Raw genomic sequence first — 12,888 nt, forward strand, 5'->3', positions numbered from 1 at the left:
AACGGTCGGATGAGCGGTTTGAGAGTTATGCGTGGAACAGACAAACAAACAAACTAACAAACACACAGACGTTTCTTGCATTAATAGACAGATTAGAATAGAAGCTCAAAATGCTTTGGCCCAACTTGTGTAGTTGTAGTTTTCAAGGTGTATGGAGTTTAAAAACACAGTGGAGCACTTCCCCATTAGGGGTGTAACAATAACCAAAATATTGTGATATTGTATTGTCAAAAGTCTCTCAATAATATCGTGGACCATCACAATATATTGAATTACAAGTTTCTTTGCTTAAATTCATTGTTATGGTGCAGCAATAGCTAAAGAAACACAAGGAACTACATAGACCATGATCCTTTGCTCCGTTTTGGTGCAAACTACATGAAGAAATAGCAGTTCTCAGCAGTTTTAAATCTTATTTCTTTGGATTAAGCGGAGGTGGGACCAAGTTGTTGTTTTCCGAGTCTCAAGTAAGTCTCAAGTCTTCGACCTCAAGTCCGAGTCAAGTCCCAAGTCAAATACAGGCAAGTCCAAGTCGAGTCTCGAGTCACTGGCCCGTAAGTCCAAGTCAAGTCCAAGTCGTCTGCTTTGAGCTTCAAGTCATTTCAAGTCTTTAAACCAGGGGTGTCAAACTCATTTTGGTCCGGGGGCCGTATCCAACCTACTTTGATCCCAAAGAGGCCGAATCTGAAAACTCATGTCATATAAACCCAAAAATAGCAATAAGTTCAAATATTTGTGGAGAGAAATGCAAATCTATTACAGAAATCTTTTTTTAATTGATGAACTCTTTCTTTTGCAAAACATTATAATATTATGAACAACCTAAAACTTTCAGAAAAATGCATTTTCAACACAATGTTTTAATATGAACTTGGATGCAAATAGGAATAAGTACATTTTTCTAGGAAAATCCTGCACTCAGCTCCACTTTTCTCATTTTTGACATTTTTCTGATGAGGGTGTCACGGTCAACAGTCAAAACGATCGTCCTTTAAGAGCGTTTGGAAAGAGACAAGTCTTCATTTGTGCTGCTCTGGTGGGAGGGGCCACGTACAGAGACACTGGAGACGCTGCTGTGATAAACACCGCAGAAAATTACCAGTATTAAAATAGAAAATATAATTAAAATATTTTAGTAGAAAGTCAGCCGAGGGCCACATTAAAGGTCTTGGAGGGCCGGATCTGACCCCCGGGCCGTATGTTTGACACCCCTGCTTTAAACCAAAGGACCAAATATAGGCTTAGATTTTTGCAATTTATATGAATTTTAAACTAAATTTTACTTATAAAGTCATGGTATATTTAAATATGAGTATTTGTAGAGTATATAAGAGTTACTGAAATGCATTTTTTTGCTTTTTAAGACTTCCCAAGTTGAGTTCAGAGTCTTGGTCCATTTATTAAAGGTTGTATGGAGGATTTTTTTTGTTTCAAATTGTCAATGATAGATTATAGAGGTGCAGTAGCCTTGTAATTATGATGACCAAAAAAAAGACAATAAAAATTCATCAACTCTGGACGTGGTGGGGCTAAACATTTGCCAATAGATAACGACACTGCCTCGTTATCTGTGAGCTGACAGGCTGTCAATCAAACTCCCTACGTTTCTAGTGTAACTGACTTGCCTGCGCCGCTGGTTACGTGGTTTACGTACGACTGTCACGCAGTCCACAGACGCAAGACGCACAGACGCTGTTTACTCCACCAAACGCAACAGTTCTTAGCGGCTTTTTTGACCTATATCTTCCTCGCAGTTCGCACAAAGTTTGTTGCAATGGCGACAAGAATCCAGGAGCAGTTCGCCGCAAAAGAAAGTCCGTTTTTTGAGGTCGCTGAAAGAAGAAGACAAGGGGAAAAGCAGCGAAGCCAAACTAAGGTGATTCTTGTAGATTCATTCCAGCAATGGCGCAACTGAAGCAGACGCAGGGGTCTAAAGACTGACGCACTGGTCCCAAATTACTCCTGGACAGGAAACTTCTGCTTATTATGAAAACGTACTTTATTTCCAAGAGCGAGACAAACGTTTTTCAGGACACGAAAGCGATATCCTATGTCTGAAAACGTCATTTTCAAGGCAAAGAAAGAGTCCGCTTGCTGCTGCGTGTTGTAGCTAGTTCATTCGCACTGAATCTCCGCGCAACCTTCTCTGCACCCCTTTCCTGCTCCTGTCCCCGCTGCCCGTTCCGCTCTTCCCCCTGCTCCTCACTTCTCCGGGCACAGAATCTCCGCGCACCTCTCCCTCTCCTCTCTCCTCTCTCCCTGCTCCTCACTTCTCGTCCGCGCACGAAATGTCCGCACACCCCTCCCCCCGCTCCTCACTTCTCCGTCTTGCCTAACCAACACTGTAGTTAGTTGTTTACAAGTCATGTGCAGCACCGGCTGTAAACAAACCTGTTTCTGGCGTAAGGAGGAGGCGGGAGGAGGCGTTTCTACGTAGGAGCTGTAGGGGAGGGGGGGTGGTTTCACGCATGCGCAACATTTGAAAAAGGACAAACAGTCGCTGGATTTCTCGTTCCTTGGAAAATCCTCTATACAACCTTTAAGTCAAGTTTCAAGTCCTAAATAGTGACTCAAGTCTCGAGTCCAAGTCACGACTTCCAAGTCCCCAAATCTGGAATTAAGTCTTGTCAAGGCATTTTATGAGGAAAAAGTGGCATATTCACAATTTTGTCAGCCTCCATAAAATATCACAATAAATATACCGTGAGATGTATATCGTGAAAATATCGCGCCATGAGATTTAGATATTGTTACACCTGTACTTCCCATACATGACATCACAAGGTGGAAGAGAGTGTTTTCCAGAATGTTTTTGAGAGAAGAACTGGTAGAAATAACCAGATTCAACATTTATTTGTACAGTTACTTTCTGAATATTTCATGGCTGACTACAGTATAATCAACAGAGAAATCCGGGTGATCTCAACTGAAAATCCGAATCTGAAAACTGCCAATTTATGTCCATTTCTGGCAAAAAAAACAACGTGAAAAACTACAGTTAATGCGTCCAAAAATAGCACAGAAACCCAAATAATGCATGAGTTCATCCTTTTGTGTCTGTGACCATTGTTGTTGATCCTTCTAACCCCCAGGCACCAGAAAAAAGCCATCACAGAGAGTTGAATGGAGCTCTTTGGACCAATCCTGAATCAAACTACATCTGAGTACAGCTTACAGCACTGCCGGCCTCAATATCACTGAGTATCAATAATAAATGGGCTTTGTAAAGAGCTTTTCCTCGACAGAAAACCTGGAAAAAGCCGTGTAGCAGCAAAATGGAAACACGACTGGAGCAGGTGAGGGGGACGGAGGTAAGAAAAACCAACGCTACTGTCTGCTGAGTCAAATTTAATATGAGATTTGAAGCATAAATTATTTAAAGGGCCCGTGTTACTCTATTTTCTGATCTGTTATAATGTCGTTTCCTCATCACAAACACGCCTGGAGTTGTGTTTTGCCGCTTTCACACACGTTTAACTCACGAATCATGCGTATTTAGGCCGAGTTCTTCTCTCAAACTGAAAAAAACTCGTGACTTGTGATGTCATGAAGTGGTACAGGGAGAGCTCCACTGTGTTTTTAAACTCCGTACGCCTTCACTAGAATCATGTCGGTAATTTGCAGCACTGGAATTGTCAATCTCTACTTTAATTTATTTATTTATTTATTTATTTATTTATTTATTGAACTAAAGGTGAAAGAACTAAAACCAAGACTAAACCAGAACTAAAGCCAGAACTAAAGTCAGAACTAAAAACAGGACTAAGCCAGGTCTAAGCCAGGACTAAACCAAAACTAACACCAGGACTAAACCAGAACTAAAGACAGGAGTAAACCAGGTCTAAAACCAGGACTAAACCAGAACTAAACCCAGGACTAAACCAGGTCTAAAACCAGGACTAAACCAGGACTAACACGGTAAACCAGGTCTAAAACCAGGACTAAAACCAGGACTAAACCAGACTAAACAGGAAACCAGACTAAACCAGGTCTAAAACCAGGACTAAAACCAGGACTAAACAGGTCTAAAACCAGGACTAAACAGACTAACACAGGAGTAAACCAGGTCTAAAAACCAGGACTAAACCAGGACTAAACCAGGTCTAAAACCAGGACTAAATCAGGACTAACACCAGGAGTAAACTAGGTCTAAAACCAAGACTAAACCAGGACTAAACCAGGTCTAAAACCAGGACTAAACCAGGACTAAACCACGTCTAAATCAGGTCTAAATGAGGACTAAACCAGAACTAAAACCAGGACTAAATCAGGACTAAAGCCAGAACTAAAGTCAGAACTAAAAACAGGACTAAAAACAGGATTAAGCCAGGTCTAAACCAAAACTAACACCAGGACTAAACCAGAACTAAAGACAGGAGTAAACCAGGTCTAAAACCAGGACTAAACCAGGACTAAACCAGGTCTAAAACCAGGACTAAATCAGGACTAACACCAGGAGTAAACCAGGTCTAAAACCAGGACTAAACCAGGACTAAACCAGGTCTAAAACCAGGACTAAACCAAGACTAAACCACGTCTAAATCAGGTCTAAATGAGGACTAAACCAGAACTAACACCAGGACTAAACCAGGTCTAAATCAGGTCTAAACCAGGACTAAACCAGGTCTAAACCAGGACTAAACCAGAACTAAAACCAAGACTAAACCAGAACTAAAACCAAGACTAAACCAGAACTAAAACCAAGACTAAACCAGAACTAAAACCAAGACTAAACCAGAACTAAAACCAGAACTAAAGTCAGAACTAAAAACAGGACTAAAAACAGGACTAAGCCAGGTCTAAGCCAGGACTAAACCAAAACTAACACCAGGACTAAACCAGAACTAAAGACAGGAGTAAACCAGGTCTAAAACCAGGACTAAACCAGGACTAAACCAGGTCTAAAACCAGGACTAAATCAGGACTAAACCAGGTCTAAAACCAGGACTAAATCAGGACTAAACCAGGACTAAACCAGGTCTAAAACCAGGACTAAACCAGGACTAAACCAGGTCTAAAACCAGGACTAAATCAGGACTAAATCAGGACTAAACCAGGTCTAAAACCAGGACTAAACCAGGTCTAAAACCAGGACTAAATCAGGACTAACACCAGGAGTAAACCAGGTCTAAAACCAGGACTAAACCAGGAAACTAAACCAGGTCTAAAACCAGGACTAAACCAGGTCTAAAACCAGGACTAAACCAAGACTAAACCACGTCTAAATCAGGTCTAAACCAGGACTAAACCAGAACTAAACCAGAACTAAAGCCAGAACTAAACCCAAGACTAAACCACAACTAAAACAGGATGTAACTAAACAAAATATTGTCCCAAAGAGCGCCGCCGCAGAGCCAAGCCAGTGTCAGATCTGCAGACCGGCGACTCCATTCTCAGCAACAATGCATGTTTTTCGAGGTACTACTACAAGCAGATATAAAATATCTTAAACTCCTTAGCTCAAAAACAAAATAAGGAATCAGACTTCACTTCATACAACAACTAAATATTTTAATTTTGGCTATAATAATAAAATCAGTGCATTTTTTGTGATTCATTTTACATTATCCGTTGTTTGGAGAGAACTTATAAATTATAGCCAATTAATAACAGAAAAAGGAACCAAGGAACGTACAATTCAAGCAAAAACCCGCACACACATATTGCAGATTCGAGCCCAACAGTTGGCCGAGACATGACTGTTTTCACTCAAGACGCAGATTTTCAAAGTTTACACAACATCTCAGCGGAGGAGGCCATATGACGCTACAGAGCGCCAGAAATACCTACATATGTTCAACGAGCCAAAGCAGGAAGAGAATTATATTATGGGGGAATTGTGAATGCAGAAACCACATATATAATAATAAAGAAGCAGTGTGGAACTTTTCTTGGTCACATTTCCGTCACCTGCTGGAGATGTCGTAGCTTTTCCCGGATTGTTCCACAGCAGCAACCCCGCTCACTTTTTTTTGAACCACTAAAAGTAACTGAATTAAGTAAGAGCAAGACATTTAAAGGGACAGTCCGGAATTTTGGACATAGGACCTCATTTCCTAGTGATGCAGAGTGTTGGAGACGTGTTGTTACAGCCCCAGGCCTTAGATTGTGATTTGTTCGTTGTGTTCTGGATTGTTCTGCTGACACATCTTGATTGCTGCTGTGGGAGCCCTCGTTTGTGATTGGTGGGGCAAGTCTACGCCCACCTCACCTGCAGCCACCGCCCCCTATTTAAGGAGATTGCCTGCACCTGATCGGGGGCTGCCGCCATTTTGTGTTCATGTGTGTCATTTAGGCTACGTTCAGACTGCAGGGCTTAACGCTCAATTCCGATTTTTTTTGTGAAATCCGATGTTTTTGCGAGGAAGTTCACATTTCCAATTAAATGCTTTGAATTTAAATGTTTTGTCCAGTTCATTAAATATACTAAGTTACACATTCTAGGACCAGACTGTGAAAAGTAAAGGTTTTCAACAATGATGGTCTCAGTCCTGGTCTCAGTCACGGTCTCCATCCCGGTCCGGTTTTAGTTCCGGCCCTAGTCTGGTCCAGTCTCAGCCCCGGTCTCAGCCCCGGTCTCAGCCCCGGTCCCGGTCTGGTTACGGTCACAGTCCCGATCTGGTCCCAGTATCAGTCCCGATCTGGTCCCAGTATCAGTCCCGATCTGGTCCCAGAATCAGTCCTGGTCTGGTCCCAGAATCAGTCCCGATCTGGTCCCAATATCAGGCCCGGTCTGGTCCTGGTCTCAGTCCCGGTCCCGGTCTCAGTCCCGGTCTCAGTCCCGGTCTCAGTCCCGGTCTCAGTCCCGGTCTCAGTCCCGGTCTCAGTCCCGGTCTCAGGTCTGATCTGATTCTGGTCTGGTTCCTGTTTTGTCCAGTTCATTAAATATACTAAGTTACACATTCCAAGACCAAAACTGTGAAAAGTCAAGGTTTTCAACAATGATGATGCACATTTAGAAAAGTTAATAAAATTAAAGTTTTGGACATTTGATTTTTCAAGTTCGGCCCAAACACTACACATTGAATCAATACAATCTGATCGCCCCACACATCCTGGATCTGATTTATAGAAGTATCGGATCGGGACTCGGTATCGGCTGATGCTCAAAATCAAAGGACTTGGGGGCAAAAAAAATGCGATCGGAACATCCCAGTGAAAGTGCCCCTTTATGGTCTAATTAATCCGTTTAGCATAAAGGTGCACTGTGTAACTTTTTTGTTTGTTTGTCATTTCTCTGCCTGGAATGTTCCACAATGTGACATTAAACAGCTCTACTTTACATTTATTCAATTACAGGTTTTATCGCTCAAAAATTTCTAGAAAAACAGGCGTTCTGACTGTGAGCGGCGTCGCCTCTCCGCAGATCTGACCTGTAACTTGATCTGGTTCGGTCTCCGCGAAGATCGAAAGGTTTAAAGCCATACTGTGAAACATTCCAGACAAAAGCAATAACATCTCCATGAAGAAAAGCATTTAAAGACGCCTCCACTGGAAAAGTTACACCGTGCACCTTTAAAAGACAAGAGTTTTAAACGTATAAATCTGAAAGTGATTTTTGGTGCATTCTAACTCGTTTCTTGTGCAGAGGAGTGGAGACTTTGCAGGTGCAGCCAATAAAAAAAAGAGCCTATATTTAGACGCTGTGAAAAAAGAAAAGAAAAATCTGTAAAATTGACATTCTTGAGGACTTCCAAAATCTCTTTCTTAATCTGTTAAGAGCAACACGGAGCTGGGACATTTTAACTTCTTATCCGGGAATAAATGAACCGAAATGACTGCAAGATCACTTCAGAGCTTAGCCACAATTTGATATGGATTACATTTTTATTACAGCACCCTGGCAGCGTACCTTTGACTAAAACTTTCAATGTCATTAACTCTTTTAAGTTTAAGAAGCTGTGGAATATTTGGAGGATGTGAACATTAAAAACATGAATATTTGACCGATCTGAAACTTGAGAAGTCTAAAGGCAAGTTCATTGGTTCGTTAAAGGTCCATATTACACTATTTTTTTTTAATTTATGTTATGATATAATGTTGTTTCCTCATTAAAAACAAATCTGGAGTTGTGTTTTGTTTCATTCACACATGTTTAACACAACAAATCCTGCATATTTCGTAGAGTTCAGTATCTTAAAAACTTTGCTGATACGATACATATCTCGATACAGTGCACTTTCAGTTCGACACAATATATTTCAAATCGATTCGAAAATAAATCATGGCTGTGATACTAAAGTCTTTGTTAAACCACGTCTTGTGCAAAGTTCATATGAAACACAAACATTTTAATCATCAAAACAGTGAAAATGTCAAATGTGTCGCATAAACAAGTTTCCTTCCACTAAACAAACAATAAAACTGTAGCTGTAACAAAATAATTTAGTAAAATAAATCAAAAAATACTCTTGGCGATATATCGATACAGAAGCCCACGATATCGATACTGTATCATCACATTAAACAGGTCACACCGGTTTGTCAAAGCCTGATCCCGTCAGATCTCAGAAGCTCAGCAGGGCCGGGCCTGGTTAGTACTTGGATGGGAGACGACTGGGAAAATCAGGAGCCACAGGGGGGCGCCAGTCACAAAAACTGTCATTGTGTCCTTAGGCAAGGCACTTCAGCCACAATGTCTAGTGTGAAAGTGGTGTGTACATGAGTGATGGTCGGAGGGATCGATGGCGCCGATTAGCAGCCACACTTCAGTCAGTCTACAGTAAATTACCATCTGCGTTATGGAGTGATTGAATAAAGTAAAGTGTCTTTGTGACAAAAAAAGAAAAGTATGTGAAAAGCGCCATATAAATAAAAAATACGTACTTACATTAAACGATACGATATATCAATATTTCAATATTTTTGAACACCCCTAACATTTAGGTTCTTCTTCTTAGGTTTTTTTTTTTAACCTGACAATATAGAGAATATATTAAACAGTGCCACTGTTACATTGTACCAAGATATTCATAAATGTACAACTTTCATGTCAATATGGCCTTTTTATTTACGCTTTTAGAGATATTAGCTAAGTAGAATTCTAATTGCTTAATTCAAACCGGAAAAAACAAAGAGGTATAAAAAAAATTTACATTTGTGAATATAAAATTGGTCAGATATAATAAATTAATTAATTGCCATTTTTTAAAATTGAGTCTAAAGTTTTTTCATGTAAACCAAAGATAATAAGTTCTCTCAAGATCTTCTCTCAAACAGAAAACACACTGTTCCACCTTGTGATGTCATGTGGTAATACAGGGAGTGCTCCACTGTGTTTTTAAACCTCACGCACCTTCACGAGAATCATTTGGATCGTTTCAGCCTTGGAATCTCCAATTTCTACTGAACAAAAGGTAAAAGGAACTTGAAAACTACCGCTTCATGACATCACAAGGTGGAACAGAGCATTTTGAGCTGTGGAAATGTAGACAGCCTAATAATGAAGAGGAAATGAAGAATGAAACAAAACACAACTCCAGGTCTGTTTTTGATGAAGTAATAACATTATAACATGTCTTAAAGCTCAGAGTTAAGTTTGCCTAATATAGGAGCTTTAAACTAATAGAAGAATCCCATGCAAACTACAAATATAACAAGGATTTTCTATACAAAAAACAAAACATTATACTATATATTTAACTAATTGCACCTTTTACGATTTGCATTTGATTTCATTCTTCTCACAGCCCCTAACTCTCCAGCCAAAAAGCAATACATTTGCCGCAATCGTGTAATCTGTTTGAACATGCGTCCTGGCCGCTCTAGCCCCGCCCCCTCTCCTCTCGCGGCTCCTCCCCCTTCTGTGCAGTGAGTCCAGGGACAAGGACTGCACTTCACTTAAGGGCCTGTGTGCATTATTAAACAGGTCTTTACTGTGAGCTATAGCGTTGTTATGGAACAGCTTTAGTCCATAATCGAGCTCCCTGCATCCTCCAGAGCGACGGACTCCACAGCACAAAACAACCACGGACATCGAGACGCAGGAGCGAGGACGAGGACATGGGTCTGGGAGACGACACGCAGGACACGGGGTTAGAGGTTTATGATTATGTTACGCTACACAAGTATTTTGAGTTTCTACGACCTCATTAAAGGAGACAGACTACGCTTATCAGTCTGTGTATCGTTTGTTCATTCGTTTTTCAAAATAAAACGAAAAATAAGAAAACGAAAAAACAACCAGGACTAAATCAGGTCTAAACCAGGACTAAACTGGCCTCAGTCCCGGTCTCAGTCCCATTCTCAGTCCTGGTCTGGTCCCGGTCTCAGTCCCAGTCTCAGTCCCATTCTCAGTCCTGGTCTGGTCCCAGTCTCAGTCCCGGTATGGTCCTGGTCTTAGTCACAGTCCCGGTCAGGTCCCAGTATCAGTCCCGATCTGGTTCCAGTATCAGTCCCGATCTGGTCCAGTCTCAGTCCCGGTATGGTTCTGGTCTTAGTCACAGTCCCGGTCAGGTCCCAGTATCAGTCCCGATCTGGTTCCAGTATCAGTCCCATTCTCAGTCCTGGTCTGGTCCCGGTCTCAGTCCCGGTATGGTCCTGGTCTTAGTCACAGTCCCGGTCAGGTCCCAGTATCAGTCCCGATCTGGTTAAAGTATCAGTCCCGGTCTCAGTCCCGATCTGGTTCCAGTATCAGTCCCGATCTCAGTCCCAGTCTGGTCCCAGTCTGGTCCCAGTCTCAGTCTCGGTCTCAGTCCTGGTCCCGGTCTGGTTACACACTAAATATTAAATATTAGCTTTATCAAGGTAGATTTTCAAAAAACTTGCAATCAAAAGTAAAGTTTTCATTAGTGCAAGGTCATTTGGGCTTATTCTCCTGGAAGCCTGAGGGCCAAGAAAAATTTGTCTGAGGGCCGCATTTGGCCCACGGGCCATAGTTTGGACATGCCTGATCTAAACTGTGTCATATTGTTGTCGAACTGGAGCATTCTGGCCTTCATAATCTCACCACACTTGCTTTATAAACCTCCTCCTGTGGAAGCAGAGTCGAAGGGGCTTGAAAACTCAAACATCATAACTATGTTCACTTTTAAAATCAGACTATGTTGACCGTATTATTGATGGTAAATAAACTTCTCCGGCTTAAATCCAGTTGTTCTCCAGACTTTTACTTCTATCCTTTCTTGGACAAGCTGAAAACTTCAGCAATCGCCAAGTGTTTTTTGGTATATTTAACGAAATTATTTTGTTACAGCTACAGTTTTGTTGCTTGTTCAGAGGAAGAAATTCACTTATGCAACACTTTTGACATTTTCACTGTTTTAATGATTACAATGTTTGTGTTTCATATGAGCTTTTAGTATCACAGCCAGGATTAAGCCTTTATTTTTTATTGAACCGTATCGAATTGATTTGAAATATATCGAAGTGAATGAAAAGTGCACTGTATGTATGTATATGTATCGTATCGTGGCCGATGTATCGAGGTATGTATCGCATCAGCTTCTTAATGAAACCCACCCAGCCCTATCATCTATTTACAATCAAACATTCTCACAGTTTTTCATTTAAAAAAACATCACACTCCACATTTCCAGATTTAAAATTACTCAAATACAAAATACAAATCAGCGCGGGGGTTAAGGTATGACAGGAGTTTTGGGGGCAATGGCGTCTTGAATGAGTCTGACTGATACAACATGTTCTATACGTAACAGTCCTGGTCGTCTGCTTGTGTTTACGGAGACCCCCTACAGCAGAAAAGTTCCATAGTGCACCTTTAATAAATAATTTGCCGGTGTCGTGTTGTTGTCCCAGAGTGCGGCGCTAAACAAAGTGCAGCCTGTTCTGAAACAAAGGCCCCAGCGGCTCAGGGACCAGGGACCAGGACTAGAACCAGGACTAGAACCAGGACTAGAACCAGGGCTCAGGGCTGGCACCAGGACAGGTACAGAGAAGTGTGTGTGTGTGTGTGTGTGTGTGTGTGTGTGTGTGTGTGTGTGTGTGTGGGAGTCCTCTGCAGCAATGCACCAAGGAGAGCCGAGGGGGGTAAACCCGAAAAGAGAGAGAGAGAGGGAGAGAGAAGGGAGGAGAGAGAGAGAGGAGAGGGAGGAGAGAGAGAGAGGAGAGGGAGGAGAGAGGAGAAAGAGAGAGGAGAGAGGGAGGAGAGAGGAGAGATAGGAGAAGGAGGGAGGAGAGAGAGGAGGATAGGAGAGGGAGGGAGAGAGAGAGCTGAGGAGAGAGGAGAGAGAGAGAGAGAGGAGAGAGAGAGGAGAGATAGGAGAGGGAGGGAGGAGAGAGAGAGGGAGGAGAGAGAGAGGAGAAGAGAGAAGAGGAGAGAGAGAGAGGAGAGCGAGAGGAGAGAGGAGAGAGAGGGTAGGAGAGAGAGAGGAGAGAGGGAGAAAGAGAGAGAGGAGAGAGGAGAGAGAGAGGGAGGGGAGAGGAGAGCGAGAGGAGAGAGGAGAGGGAGGAGAGAGAGAGGAGAGAGGGAGGAGAGAGAGAGAGGAGAGAGGAGAAAGAAGAGGGAGAGAGAGAGGGAGAGAGAGAGAGGAGGGAGGAGAGAGAGGAGAGAGAGAGGAGAGCGAGAGGAGGGAGGAGAGAGGGAGAGAGAGAGAGGAGGAGAGGAGAGAGGGAGGAGAGATAGGAGAAGGAGGGAGGAGAGAGAGAGGGAGAGAGAGAGAGAGGAGAGCGGAGGAGAGGAGAGAGGGAGGAGCGAGGAGAGCGAGAGGAGAGAGGAGAGGAGAGGAGAGAGGAGAGAGAGAGGAGAGAGAGAGAAGGGAGAGGAGGAGAGAGAGGGAGAGGAGAGAGAGAGGAGAGAGAGATAGGAGAGAGAGAGGAGAGGAGAGAGGGAGGAGAGAGAAGGGAGCGGGAGAGAGGGTGGAGAGAGAGAGAGAGGAGAACGAGAAGGGAGAGAGAGAGGTGAGAGAGAGAGAGAGGGAGGGAGAGAG

General features: G+C 42.6%; 1 protein-coding gene across 1 annotated transcript in view; it reads right to left on the reverse strand.

Moving 5' to 3' along the window:
- usp54b (ubiquitin specific peptidase 54b) overlaps positions 1 to 12,888 on the reverse strand; it is a 180,581-nt gene that overhangs the window by 142,932 nt on the left and 24,761 nt on the right. The gene's annotated exons all lie outside the window — the stretch shown is intronic.

This window comes from Boleophthalmus pectinirostris, unplaced genomic scaffold (assembly GCF_026225935.1).
Source record: "Boleophthalmus pectinirostris isolate CB_2022bp ecotype Guang Dong unplaced genomic scaffold, ASM2622593v1 HiC_scaffold_14, whole genome shotgun sequence".
Lineage (NCBI taxonomy): Eukaryota > Metazoa > Chordata > Actinopteri > Gobiiformes > Gobiidae > Boleophthalmus > Boleophthalmus pectinirostris.